This window comes from Dermacentor silvarum, chromosome 1 (assembly GCF_013339745.2).
Source record: "Dermacentor silvarum isolate Dsil-2018 chromosome 1, BIME_Dsil_1.4, whole genome shotgun sequence".
In the NCBI taxonomy this organism is placed as follows: domain Eukaryota; kingdom Metazoa; phylum Arthropoda; class Arachnida; order Ixodida; family Ixodidae; genus Dermacentor; species Dermacentor silvarum.
In genome coordinates, this window is record NC_051154.1 from 287,797,031 (window position 1) to 287,811,329 (window position 14,299).

Sequence of the window (14,299 nt, forward strand, 5' to 3'; positions counted from 1 at the left end):
AACTGTTGCACATCGGTATTGCTGCAAGCGACACGTAAATGCGATCTAAACGCGCACGGCTGTTTCCCTGAAAGTGCGTGAAACGCACATCTCGCGTCCCCATCATGCAGTTAGCCACGTCCTCCAATTCCCATTCAGTAATTATCTCGGCCAAAATGTCCCGACCTTTATCGCTCTTTAGGCCTCGGTTTGACCTATCTCTGGCATTGAGAACACAATTAAAATCACCTAACAGTACCATATGCTTATCAGAAGACATGTGCTCCTTTAACTTTGAAAAAAAAAGCGACCGAATGAATGAACGAATATTGTGTTTTTTTGGCGCAAGGGCCAGATGTGGCCAAAGAGCGCCAAGACGATGGTAATGATTTGTTAGTGGTATATGAATAGTCAATTATATGAACATTAGATGTGGCATGGCTGTAAAGGGGCCTAAAAACAGTCGCTGTAAAGTGCGTAAAAAATCTATACGTAATAAGATTATGGCAATGACTAATGATGTGTACTATAGACATGAACAATACATTGCAAAAGAATGATAGGACTTACAAAAAAATATTACAGATGCAAGAATTGGCCAGAAGAACAAGTGCCTAAACAGAGCCCTTGAGACACAAGGGCCTGGAGGCATGTGCTATAAAAAACCATCACAGCAACATCCTCTGGAGAGAGGATGCGCTACGAGCTTATTGGGCTAATAACATGTAGCACAGCATCATTCAGGAATGCGAGTACTGCTTTGGTGTTAAAAATCGGTTCTTTACCAAGAAACATAGCGGGATGTAGAGGGACACAATAGCGATATGCTAGAGGAAAATGTTTCTTTCTTTCTCTTTCGCCTTCCCGACACTCCAGGAGGACGTGGAGGACGGTGAGCCTGTCGCCACATCTACCACAGGTTGGAGGATCATGACCATTCAATAGAAAATTGTGGGTGCCGTACGTGTGTCCTATTCTGAGACGACAGAATAGGATATCAGTTCGCCGGGTTTTCGTTACAGAAGGCCAGTAACCCAACTGTGGCTTAATCAAATAAAGCTTATTACTTGTTTCTGCGTCCCACAAGCGTTGCCAGTGGCTTCGCAGTTTCTTTCGCAAGAAAGGTTTCAAATCTGTTGCAGGAACAGCAGCTGTAGGGATAATAGCGGGTGATGTGACTGATGTGGCCATTTCGTCGGCAAGAACATTACCCTCGATGCCTCTATGCCCAGGCACCCAGCAAATAATGACATGCTGGTTAGTTGCGTATGCTCTACAAATAACAGAATAGAGCTCAATGAGAACAGGGTTTTTCTGTTTACAGGGTGACTTCAAGGCTTTTACTACGCTTTGAGAGTCTGTAAATATAATAGATTTTTGAAGTTTTGATTTCCTTATATGCTTTACGGCTGACAATATTGCGTAGGCCTCAGCCGTAAAGATACTTGTTTCTGGGTAGAGTACGCCGGATTCCGAGTAGGACGGACCGACGGCTGCATAAGATACTCCGGCATGTGATATAGAAGCGTCTGTATAAAATTCTGTGCACGAGTACTTGGACTGTAATTCTAGAAAATGTATTCGTATTTTAATCTCTGAAGCGTGCTTTGTAATCTCTACAAATGATATATCACATGCTACTACCTGCCACTCCCAAGGTGGTAACAGCTTGGCTGAAGGCATTAACCGATGTTCGAGGAGTGGGATATCCATTTCTTCGCTAAGCTCCCTGGCACGAAGTGAGAAAGGCTGTCTTACAGAGGGACGATTACGAAAAAGTGTAGCACACGACATATCGTTAACGGTATTAAAACACGGATGCTGATGATTAGAGTGGACTTTAAGGAAATATGTGAGGCTGGTGTATGTTCTCTGCAGGTGGAGTGACCACTCATTTGATTCGACGTATAAACTTTCAATGGGGCTTGTTCTGAAAGCTCCAGTGGCCAGGCGGATACCTAGATGGTGGACGGGGTCCAGCATCTTCAGCGCACTAGGGGCGGCAGAGTGATATACCACGCTACCATAATCCAGTCGTGATGAAATTAGACTCTTGTAGAGATTCATTAAACACTTCCTGTCGCTACCCCAGGATGTGTGAGATTAAAGTTTCAGTAAGTTCAGTGTTTTTAGACATTTCATCTTGAGATATTTGATATGCGGAATGAAAGTAAGTTTAGAATCAAGTATGATGCCTAGGAACTTGTGCTCTTTGTTCACAGGTATTTGTTGTCCATACATTTTGATTGTGGGATCTGGAACAAGCCCTTTCTTCCTGGTGAAAAGAACACAAGAACTTTTGTGGGGGTTCACTTTGAATCCGTTTTCGTCTGCCCACTTGGACACCTTGTTCAAGCCCTGCTGTACCTGTCTCTCGCACACTGCGAGGTTACATGACTTGAAGCCTATTTGTATGTCGTCTACGTAGACGGAAGAAAAAACAGCCCGTGGTAATGAGGTCCGGAGTGTGTTCATCTTAACGATGAAGAGTGTGCAGCTGAGCACCCCTCCTTGGGGTACACCAGTTTCTTGTATAAATGGACGTGACAATGCATTGCCGATTCTGACACGGAAGGTACGCTTAGACAAATAGCTTTCTATTATGCTTAGCATATTGCCATGGATGCCCATTCGCGACAAGTCTCTCAGGATTCCGTAACGCCATGTTGTGTCGTACGCCTTCTCCATATCGAGGAATACCGATAAGAAAAACTGTTTATGTACAAATGCGTCTCGGATATTTCCTTCAATGCGCACAAGGTGATCAGTTGTGGATCGCCCTTCTCTAAATCCACACTGATAGGGATCAAGCATTTTGTTCAGTTCAAGTAAATCTATGAGTCGTCGATTAACCATTTTTTCAAATAGCTTACATACGCAACGTGTGAGAGCTATGGGACGGTAACTTGCCGCCGAGGTAGGATCTTTACCTTGCTTCAATACAGGGACCACAATCGCTTCTTTCCATGCGGACGGAAGATATCCGGCAGCCCAAATAGTGTTGAAAAGTGCGAGTAGTGTCAGTTGTGTATCAGGGTGTACGTTCTTAATCATATCATACATGACTCTGTCGGGTCCCGGTGCAGAGCTCTTACATGCGATCAAGGCAGCTCTCAACTCGGCAATACTGAAAGGAAGGTTATATGGTTCGTTCTGTCGACATTTGCGTACGAATGGATTACATTCTTCTCTCTGTTTATATTTAATAAAGGGGTGTGAATAATGGATTGAGCTTGAAACACGCTCAAAATGCTCCCCAAGACAGTCTGCCTGGTCCTGCAAGGTATTCTCTTGGTCATTCACCAGAGGCAACGGATGGATTTGTTGCCCCTTTAGCTTCCTTACGCCGTTCCACACTTTTGCCTCCTGTGTGTATGAATTTATACCCGATAGAAACCTCACCCAGCTTTCTCTCTTTGCCTGACGTCGTGTCCGCCTTCCCTGCGATTTAATGAGTTTAAATTGATTAAGATTTTCTGCATTTGGCAATCTACGCAATATGCCCCATGCCTTATTCTGTCTCTTTCGCGCCTCTCTGCAGTCTTTGTTCCACCAGGGAACACGTCTTTTAAGTGAACCACCATTCGTTTGTGGGATACACTTTTCAGCAGCATTAATAATAAAAGCGGTAAAATATGCAACGGCATCGTCGATACTGAAATTGTTTATGTCGTGGTAAAAAAGTTGATTCTTTAAAATGCTCCCAGTCAGCCGATGCTAATTTCCATCGAGGAATATTGGGAGGGTTATTATGCTGTGTTGTTAAGTTTAAAGTTACGGGGAAGTAGTCACTTCCAAAAGGATTGTTAATGACATTTCATTCAACGTCAGGCATAAGAGAAGCAGATCCAATTGCTAGATCTATCGATGAGTACGAATCGTGTTGGGCGTTATAGTAGGTCGGCTCCTTCTTATTAAAAAGGCAGGTACCAGGGGTCAGAAGAAAATTTTCCATGAGTCGACCTCTCGCGTCGCATCGCGAGTCTCCCCACAACGTGTTGTGAGCGTTATAATCGCCCACAAGAACGTAAGGTTCGGGAAGCTGGTCAATGAGGTTGTAAAAATCAGTTTTTCCGAGAATATAGTTTGGGGTTATGTATATAGAGCATACAGTGACCAATTTATTAAAAAGAATTGCCCGAATTGACACTGCCTCAAGGGCCGTCTGAAGGGGTACATGTTGACAAGTTACAGACTGGTCTACAACAATTGCTACACCACCGGACGACGCAAGAGCGTCGTCTCGGTCTTTCCGGAAAATGGCGTATTGCCGGAGAAAGTTGGATTGTGTGGATTTGAGGTGTATCTCTTGAACACACAGCACCTTAGGATTAAAACTGTGTAGGATTTCTTTGACGTCATCGAGGTTGTGCAGGAGTCCTCTGACGTTCCATTGTATTATTTGTGTATTCATGCTGAAAGTGTTTTTGTGCTTTGTGTTAAAGAGACTAACTTAACTTACAGAGCCCTTGTCGGGCCCTGTGATGTGGGCTTTTTCTTTTTTGGAGCGATCGCGAGATTCTCGCGGCTCCTTTGGCGCTTGAGGCGCCGTCTGGCCAGTTGTTGTGTCCATCGCCTCTTGCGAGGCGCTGGACACGCGCTCTTGCGAGCGGTTGGTTTGACGGGAAGGCCTCGTTTCGAGGGACGAGGCTCTTGAGGTCACCAGCCCGGAGGTCAATGGCCCCTTCTTGTGAGTTGGCGGAGCAGCGCTAGCTTCAGCCGCCGGGGGGGGGGGGGGGGGGCGGATGGCGTCACTGCCAGCTCACTGTGTGCGGGCCGGACAGCCGCCGGAAGCCGTTGCGACGCTGCCCCCTGACGCGCCACTTCGGCAAAGGTGTTCTTTGGCAGGTAGGATACCCGCCTGCGTGCCTCCTTGAACGTTAGATTTTCCTTTACTTTAATCGTTACAATTTCCTTTTCTTTTTTCCAGGATGGGCACGACCACGTGTATGCGGCGTGCTCCCCATCACAGTTCACACAATGTAGCGAGTTTTCACAAGACTCAGATGTGTTCATGAGCACTGCATTTCGCGCATGTTTGCCGGCCTCGGCAGTTCTGAGAACTGTGGCCGAATCGCTGGCATTTAAAGCATCTGAGAGGATTTGGAACGTATGGCCTGACACGAAGTTTGATGTATCCGGCCTCGATGGACTCGGGCAGGACACTTGAGCCGAAAGCGAGCACCAGGTGCTTAGTCTTGATTTCTTTCCCGTCGTGCCTCATCTTAATTCTTTTAACGTTTATTACATTCTGCTCACTGAAGCCCTCCAAGAGTTCAGCCTCGGTTAGCTCCATTAAATCATCATCTGAAACAACGCCGCGCGTGGTGTTCATAGTACGGTGTGGTGTCAGTGTTATTGGGATGTCCCCAAATGACACTAATTTCGGCAGTTTTTCGTATTGTATCTGATCGCGGAGCTCTAGAAGCAGATCACCGCTTGCCATTTTTGATGCTTTGTAACCTCGGCCAAGAACTTCAGTCAGAGACTTCGAGACAAGGAAGGGTGAGATCATTTTCACTGTCTTTTCAGGCTTATCAGAGTGGATGACGTGAAATCGTGGAAAGTTTTGTGTTCTGTTGCCAAAAAATTGAAATACATCTTCGGTGCGCCCTCGTTTTTGAGGGCGATCAGGGAGTTTAGGGAAGGCGCTGTCCATGGGTATAGCTGGGATTTTCGGCAGCGATGCCAACCACCCACCAAGGAGCCCAACGCGGGGACGTGACAGGAGTTCCTGTAATGGGAATCCTGCCAACGCCAGTTGTACATCACTGCTATAACCAAATACAGCATAGCCAAGAGTGGCTAGCCACACAAGGTTAACCCTTGCCGCCCAGAAATTTGGAAGTGAGGAGAAGATAATAGGAGACAGGAAAGAAGAGACAGTGAAAGAGAAAGAAAAAGTGTTGAGAGGGGGACAGGAAAAGGCGACTGTCGATTTCCTCCAGGTGGGTCAGTCTGGAGGTGCCGTCTATGTGAAGCAGAGGCCGAAGAGGTGTGTTGCCTCCACCGGGGAAAAAGCGACCGATCTTCTGACACATTTGGCACATAAATACACACCACACGCCATTCAAGTCCACTCAATACAAAATCGCACGAAACTAACCGGCCGCATGAACATGAAAAAATACCTTGCACTGCGAGACCCGATAAATTCTTAACAAACAATACGCAACCTGCCGACGCCCCTATGGCGTGGCTCACTATCGCGTAATACCGCGACGTAAACCGCTGCACCATGCTTCGTGTCTCCTCGTCACCATCCACTTTTGTCTCTTGCACTGCTAACACGTCAAGGTCATGGTCCACCAGGAGCCTGAACATTTGGCTCTGCTTTCGCTTGGCGGCCAGACCTCGAACGTTTAGCGTCGCCAATCTAAGCGTCGGGTTCGTAGCCATGGCTGTCAAGTGAAATGAGATTGGGCCCGGAGCATGGTGCTTACCTTTAGCGTCTAGCTCTCCGCTAGACGCCCCCAGTTCCACCCGGTGCCACTGGAAAGCGGCGGTGGCTTGTTGTCAGTCTTTTTTTCCCATGTATTAATGTTGGGACGTGGCTTGTAGCTGCTGCGTCTGCCCACAGATGTCTTCGAAGGCGGCCCGTCCTCGCTAATTCCTTGGTTCGCTGCGTTGCTGCCTGCAGGCTGTTCAAGAGGACGTTTGACAGAGGCTCCGGACGTTGCTGCCCGTTGCGTCGTTCTTTTCCAACGGGTCTTCCACTGTCTGCATTGGCACACATGCATCTGCTGAGTTGCTTGTGCTTTCTTCCTTAGTCTTGCCCGCTGTATCTTCTGCCCCTCCATCGGTAGCCTTGTTGTCCACTGGTACCACCGCCTCGACAGCCGGTGCAAGCGAACAGGCTGCCGCACTTGGGGTTGCCTGGTCTCCTGCCCCTTTTGCCGCGTCCTCGGCCTCGGCCACATCCATCACCAACTGCGCGGCGTCGTCACCCTCGGCCGGCCCGGTCGCAGAAGCGTACGTGCGTATGCACAGGTCTTCCGAGTGACCAAACCTGCGGCATTGCGAGCACCGAGGGACCTTGCACTCCCGACGTACATGACCAGAGCCTTGGCAGCGCAAGCATTGCATTGGGCGGCCAGGCACGACAACAAGTGCCAGTTCACCTGCGACCCTGATTTGGTGTGGGAGGTCTTCCAGCTTCACGCCGCTCTTGAGCAACACGGAGCGGGTAGTCGTCCCCTTGTCGCTGATTCCTTGTACCCGCCATCGCTCTCGGGTGACCTGAACGACCTTTCCAAAGGCCGCCCAGCGCCGTTCTTACATCTTCATCAGCCACACCGTGTATTAGCCAATGAAGACGCAGCCGTACCTGCTGGTCTTGGGGGTCAACCACGATGCAGCGCCGCCCCTTTACCTTGAGCTCCTTGACGTCCATCAGCCGTTTCGTGGCGTCGGCGTTGTTCATGGTCACCGCCCAGACGTGGTTGATCTGGTAAGCCCCAAGGGCAAGCACCTCCGGCAGCAATCCTGTTGGGCCGAGAGCGTCCCGAAAATCCTCAGCTCTGTAGGGTCTGGCTCGCACGTCACCGTGCAAAAACACGGTGTTTAGCACCACGCGTCCTTTTGGCAGGGGAGGCAAAATAATCTGATAGCCTGTGTCGTCTTCGCAGTTCACCCTGTTTCCGCGGCCAACTAGGGCCGCTGTCGCCGCTCCATTGGAGCCCATGACTCTGCTGACCGCTCAGCTCGGCTGCCGGAAGCAGAATGAGCCGATTGCGCCACGGAGGCGTCTGTTCTGCGTTCTCCCCACCATGCACGCACTACAGAAAATCTACCGGAATAAATACAGCAAAAAAGCGTCAAAAAGGAGAAGCTTCGCCCCCGGGAGGGCTCGAACCTCCAACCTTTCGGTTAACAGCCGAACGCGCTATCCGATTGCGCCACGGAGGCGGCTGCTGTGCGCTTTCTCTCAGAAACGGGTCTCTCTAGTACCGCATGAACATAAAACGCGACACAATCTGCCGGATGAACAGATGCGAAAGGCCCAAGCCTCCGTCTTTGACTGAGTGAAATAGATTAGTTCGGCTAACTCTCTCCCAACTGGAGCCCCAAATGAACACCGCAAATATTCGGTGCAGTTTTTGCACATGGATGCGTGACATTGATAAAAATTGCAGGACATACCACACTTTGGCAATCAAAAACACATTGAACGCACTGGCCCGAGCAAACATCGATAATTCACGGCCTTGGCATCCTCCAACTTTCTCCTTCAGCCTTTGGCGTCAGGTAATCCCAGTAATCTGCTGTTTGGTTATAATGCTCAAGAGGAACACCTAAATACGTAGACGGACTTCTTGCCCACGTAAAGCTCGCAAATTTTTCTGGTTTAACGTCCCATGTTCCGTGCCAGAAACCAATACTTTTCTCCCAGTTTATCGCGCAGCCTGTCTGTTTACAAAAATCTTTGGGGACGCTAATGGCTTCTGCTATGCTTTTGCGGTCAGTGCAAAAAACACCTACGTCATCAGCGTAGGCAAGGATTTTCACGTGATGCGTCTGAAGCCTGAAACCATGTACCTCTTCGTTATTAATAAGACTAAGGCAGAAGGGTTCAAGGTAAACAGCGAAGAGCAGTGATGACAACGCACATCCTTGTTTTATAGATGACCGGACGTCAATATTCTGGGTGAGATTCTTGTTCACTATAATGCGCACAGTACAATCACTATAAGCCATCTTTAAACCTTCTGATAACACTTTGCCAACATTGGCATGCTGAAACACAGAAAAAAGAACATCGTGTGTGACACGGTCAAAAGCCTTAGCGAGATCGAGTTGTAACATTGCAACTCGTCCTGATATAGCATCACAGCATTCGAGAACACTGCGGGCTACATGCACATTTGTACATATCGAACGCCCTTTTATTCCACATGTCTGGTGTGGTCCAACGAGAAGCATAATAACGCTTTGCAGACGTTTAGCCAAAATTTTTGTGTAGATTTTATAGTAAACATTTGTAAGAGTTATTGGGCGATAGGCCCCTACTGATAAAAGTTTCGCAGGATCATCTGTTTTAGGTATTAAAACCATATGAGCAACGCGAAAGGAAGGCGGTAACAATTTTTCCTCATAAGCGTTTTGAATTACCTTATCCAAAATAGGGCTGATTTCCTCGATGAACATTTTGTAAAAAGCTGCGCCTATTCCATCTGGTCCGGGTGTTTTTCCTGGAGCCAATTCTTTAATGGCACTTCTCACTTCATCTATACTTATTGGCTGTTCTAATCGCGTCTTAACTTGTTCATCAAGCCTGGGTATTAAGTTAATAACCTCGGTTCTTAGCCCAGTTTTGCGGCCCTTGTTATTCGCAAATAATTCGCTGTAATGCTCAACAAATGCTTGCTCAATTTTACTCCTGTCTGATGTCACTTCGTTGCAATAGAGGATCTGTCGTATTTCATTTTGAGCCGCATATTTTCGTTCATCGGAAATCGCTCGCTTGTTGGGCGTTTCACCAAGCCACATCTTCTCAGCTCGCGCCCTTACCACTGCGGCCCTGTACTTTTCCGTTGCAATTACTTCTAGTTTGTTTTTTACTTCACGAATTGCTTTTATGTACATGCCGGGATTGCTGCTTTCCATGCACATAAGAAAATCGAATTGGCACTGGGGTTCCTTTTCATTACTCTTTTGCATTTGACTATTAATGCTTCCCCTTTCAATCGCAATCATCTTGACTGCGCTCTTAAAGTTTTCCCACTCAGCTGCCCAACCATGTGATACCGTGGATGCCATTTGTTCAATTCTTCTTGTTACACTCTCCATAAATTTTTCGTCATGTAAAAGTTTCACGTTGAATTTCCATAAAGCCCAATTAAAGCGGCTTTTTCTCAAGTTGGTTCCTGGTGTAGCCATTACAAGGCTATGGTCACTAAATGACACTTGTTTCACTTCATAGTGGTCACAATCTCTGGCAAGGTCGACTGTAGCATATATCCTATCCAGCCTAGCACACCTTCCGCGCTGATAATGGGTGTAGGTAGGGCGGCTTCCTCTTAACAATAAATATCCAAGATCCTCTAAATAATATTCCTGAAACAGTGAAACAAGCAACCGTGAGCTTTTATCTCGTACAGGGGTGTTTTTGGCTCGATCTTCAGCGAAACACACACAATTAAAGTCGCCAAACATAATTAAACATTTTTCGCATTTCAAAAATTTTTCCGACTCTTCAAACAACACAACGCGCTCATAATCGGTATTTGGTGCCTATATACAGATAGCACGCCATGCCCTTGCACAATACGAAAAGTCAAGAACAAGCAATCGTCCCGCCTCCGACGCAACAACATTTTCGCCTTCGATGCCTACGTTATTCCTTGTGTAAATTGCACAACCGCCGGATGTGCCTACTGCGTGGCTAACACAAACATTAAAATGCCTTCGAAAAGTTTCCACCATGCGATCCATCTGCTGCTCACTTTCAATCTTTGTTTCTTGCACGGCTACTATGTATAAGTTATTTTCCATAAAAAGTCGGTTAAGTTGATTTTGTCGTTTCTTGGTCGCCAATCCTCGTACATTTACAGTGGCAACACGCAAGGCAAGACCGAGCCTTTCGTCTTTAAGTTGCGAAGAGCTGATGGATCGCGCAGTGTTTACATAGGGAGCAAGGGTGCATTAGAGCCTTCACTGAGTTGCGGCCGTAGTTGGTCGGGATGAACTCGCTGTCTGTTGCCTGCCTCGTCAACCGAAGTTCGGTGACTAGACGGGACAGCATCGTCCATGCGTTGTCGCTTTCGCGGTCCCATGTTGCTTACTTAGCAAGGGGTAGCGAGACCCCGCCTTTATTCCGGCGGTTTCTCCAGCGGGCGTCTACCAGAAAGAATATTCGGTTTCGGCTTCAACAACGTTCGTCGCGTGAAAGCCGTTTTCATTGGCGGCCCCCCATCATCTGCATCATCGAGATGGTTTGGTTCACCAACACTGTTGATATAATCTCGACCGGGTGAGGTGGGTCGTCACCGCAGGAATCAGGAAACGACGATGAAGGCGGGCATCGTGAGGATGAAAAATAGAAAAGATTGTATTCACTTCATTGGTACATGGTTTTGACTCTAGCCGAGTCTCGAGCGGTTCTGATTAACACGGGGGCCAGGACGGCCTTAAATCCCCTCATGGTGGCCGGCATTTCCTTCGGGGAAGTCCTCTCTCAGGTGGTCAAGTTGACGACCTCCTCGCCCTCGGGTCCTCCTTCTTGGTAGCTCGCCGTTTTCGTCTGCTCCGTAGAGGTGAGAGCTCTCTTGGGGCTGAATGGGATTATCTCGTCACGGGAAAAGCGCTGGGGCTTGCTTCCCACATTGGAGAGATACAGATTCCAGGCATAACCTGCCGATGACCCCTTCGGGGAACTTGTGGAAGTGTCAGACCTCTGTCGGGCAGTCAAGTTGGCGACCTCCTCTCCCTCGGGTCTTCCTTCTTGGTAGCTCGCTGTTTTTGTCTGCTCCGTAGAGGTCAGACGCTCTCTCGGGGATGAAAGAGGATTATCTCGTCACGGGAAAGGCGCTCGAGCTTGATTCCCACATTTGACAGGTGCAGTTCCAAGCCGATCATAACAGCCCGTCCACCGCCACAGGAGGTCTCGAAGGGGTTGCAGCATCCAAGCACCTCGAAGAGACCACAGACCCCGTGCCTCTGCTTTGTTTCACCGTTCGTTCCAAGGCAGGCCAGGTGACACCCTCTGGAAATAGACCACGCCAAGCCCAAGGCACAACAAACAGAGAGCACCCAACTAACCATGAGAACTGCCAGGTTCACATATTCTTCACGCAAAACCTTATCAGAATTAAACCTGCAGCCCTCGTTCGAGCTTCTTGAAAATTAACAAAAGGAAGAAACTAGACTTAAGTGCATATTTCAATTAACCTAATACCTAACGTTTTTGTTTCTTCTGCCCGGGGAAGCCACATTTATTGAGAGACTGAGAGTGCATTGAAAATGATCAGACGGATAAATGCTGCGCAGTGAGTTAGTTACTCGTTGGGTCAATAGTATCTGCCAGTACCAGCGCTTCTAAGGCAAAATGTACTGCGCTCTGATGACCGCTTGAACTCCTAATTAAGCTGATTCATAAAGTGGCATTTAAAGCCAGAAAACCAAAAGCCATACTCTATCTGCAATGGTAGCCGATAAACGCACCTACCCTGTAAGCATTGAATTACCCAAAATGGTTTGTTTCTACAAACCTCCAATGTCAATGCCTATCTACAAAAACAGCGCGTTCACGAGCCACCACCGTCGCAAAACCTGCTTCGCAGTTTTATTCGCGTAACTGGCGCGCATAACAATCATCAAATGGTCTAAATAGCCCTCCGAATGTGACAGCTCCAAATTATTTTCTAATTCCTCTACCAGCCTCTGCTGCGGTATGCCCACTGAGCCGAATGCCTCCTCGCTAGCACCTTTTTCCGCGCTTTCATTAGCTATGTGCTGCGCTTCCTGAGTGCCTATGTCATGAGGCCTTTTCCTTTCTTCATTGCCTTGCCTTATCTCCGCCGCGATCTCATGAGCCTGGGGACGCGGGAGAGCTTGGGCCGTATGGTCGCCAAAACTCAGACCCTTCTTCTTTAACAGCATCTCCGAGCGATTTGAAAATAAGTATGGGTATTGCTTGGACAGATTTTGTGATACTGCGGCTTCAGTCAGCAATATTCCGAATGGCCCATCGATCTTTACGCTAGCTATGGGCAAACAAACACTATTCTCCTCAACTACCTGCCGGATCCACGCATGTTCCCCGGTGAAATCCTCAGGTTGCACATACGCAGGGTGGACGATGTCCATTGTCGCAGCCGAGTCCCTAAGTACCCTACATGGCGTTCCGTTCACTCTGAAGTCGCGAAGGTAGGGTTCTAGGAGCGCTAAGTTGTCGTCATTCACGAAAGAAAAAACAATCCTAGGCCTCCGACAGCCGATCGCAAGGTGTCCAGGCTCCTGGCAACGGAAACAGACGACCGGTTTTCTAGCCTCGAATGCCTTTTCTGTTTTTCTTTCGTCTTTCGCTGCACTGTTATTCTGGCCTAAATTATCTGTCGGCATGCCTTTGGTCTCACTTCCCGCTTTCTCTTTGTGAAAGGGGCGCCTGTTTTCCTCTTTGCCGAATTTAGTCAACGGCCTGACACGCGTTTTCTCGGATTCGCGACGTGCGGCGAATTCATCTGCTAGCACTGCAGCACGTTCTAAGCCCTTCTCGCCCGACCTATCTTGAATCCACAGGCGCATCTCTTCGTTCAAGGACCCATAGAACTGCTCCATGCAGATTAACTCAACAACCTTGTCGTGACAACCGAACGCATCTTCTCCTTTTAGCCACTCAATTAAATTGGCTTTCAGTTTGTAAGTGAAATCTTGAAAAGACTCGCCCGGTGTCCTAGCTGCCTCCCGAAAACGGCGGCGGAAAGCCTCCGCTGAGAGCCGATATTTCCTTAGCAACGCAGCTTTTACTTTCTGATAATCTTCTGACTCGTCCTTCGTTAGCCTTGCAATTATTTCGGTTGCTTCGCCAGGAAGAACGGTCAGAATCTGTTGCGGCCAACTCTCTAGTGCCAACCCGTTTCTCTCGCAGGTTCGTTCAAAAATAACGAGAAACAATCCCATGTCATCGTTCACCTTGTACGATGGCATGAGATCCCTTTTCTTCACTCCTACTTCACCTGAACGTCTTTCATATATTGAGAAGTTATTTGCTGATTGCCTGGCCAGATCCCGCTGCACGTCTAGTTCTTTTAGCCTTAGTTCGTGAGCTCTCTGTTCCTCGCGTTCCTTTCCCTCTGCAGCTCTCTGTTCCTCGCGTTCCTTTCTTTCTGCAGCTTCCTTTTGATCAGCTCTCTGCCTTTCTCTTTCTCTTTCTTCTGCAGCGTTTTGTTCAGCTTTCTCAGCTCTTTGCCTTTCCCTCTCCTCTGCAGCGTTTTGTTCAGCTTTCTCAGCTCTTTGCCTTTCCTTCTCTTCTGCAGCGTTTTGCTCAGCTTTCTCAGCTCGTTTCTCTATCTCTTCCCATGCTTCTGAAATTTCGTCCTCAAGAGCCCCGCACTTCTCAATCGCCTCAATAAGCTGTGGCTTTCTCTGACTTTTCCCGACCTCAATTCCCAGCTCTTCACAAAGTAATAACAACTCTGGCTTTTTCCGTTTGCCCAAATCCATGGTCAATCCCGAACGAGGACTTTCTTACTCTGCTGTGACGTGAGGAAGCTTTCAACAGGAGCCTGCACGTACAGAAACTAATTCGCCGTTTTAGAAAACACACAAGCTAAAACCTGGCAAATTCTCAAAGAAAGTCAAGCGCTCACCATTCTGCTGA

At 48.0% G+C, this 14,299-nt stretch overlaps 1 non-coding gene across 1 annotated transcript; it reads right to left on the bottom strand.

Annotated features, from left to right (window-relative positions):
- Window positions 1-7,813: 7,813 nt before the first annotated feature.
- Window positions 7,814-7,887, bottom strand: Trnan-guu (transfer RNA asparagine (anticodon GUU)). Its single transcript has one exon. It is a non-coding gene; the product is annotated as a tRNA-Asn (tRNA).
- Window positions 7,888-14,299: the final 6,412 nt, after the last annotated feature.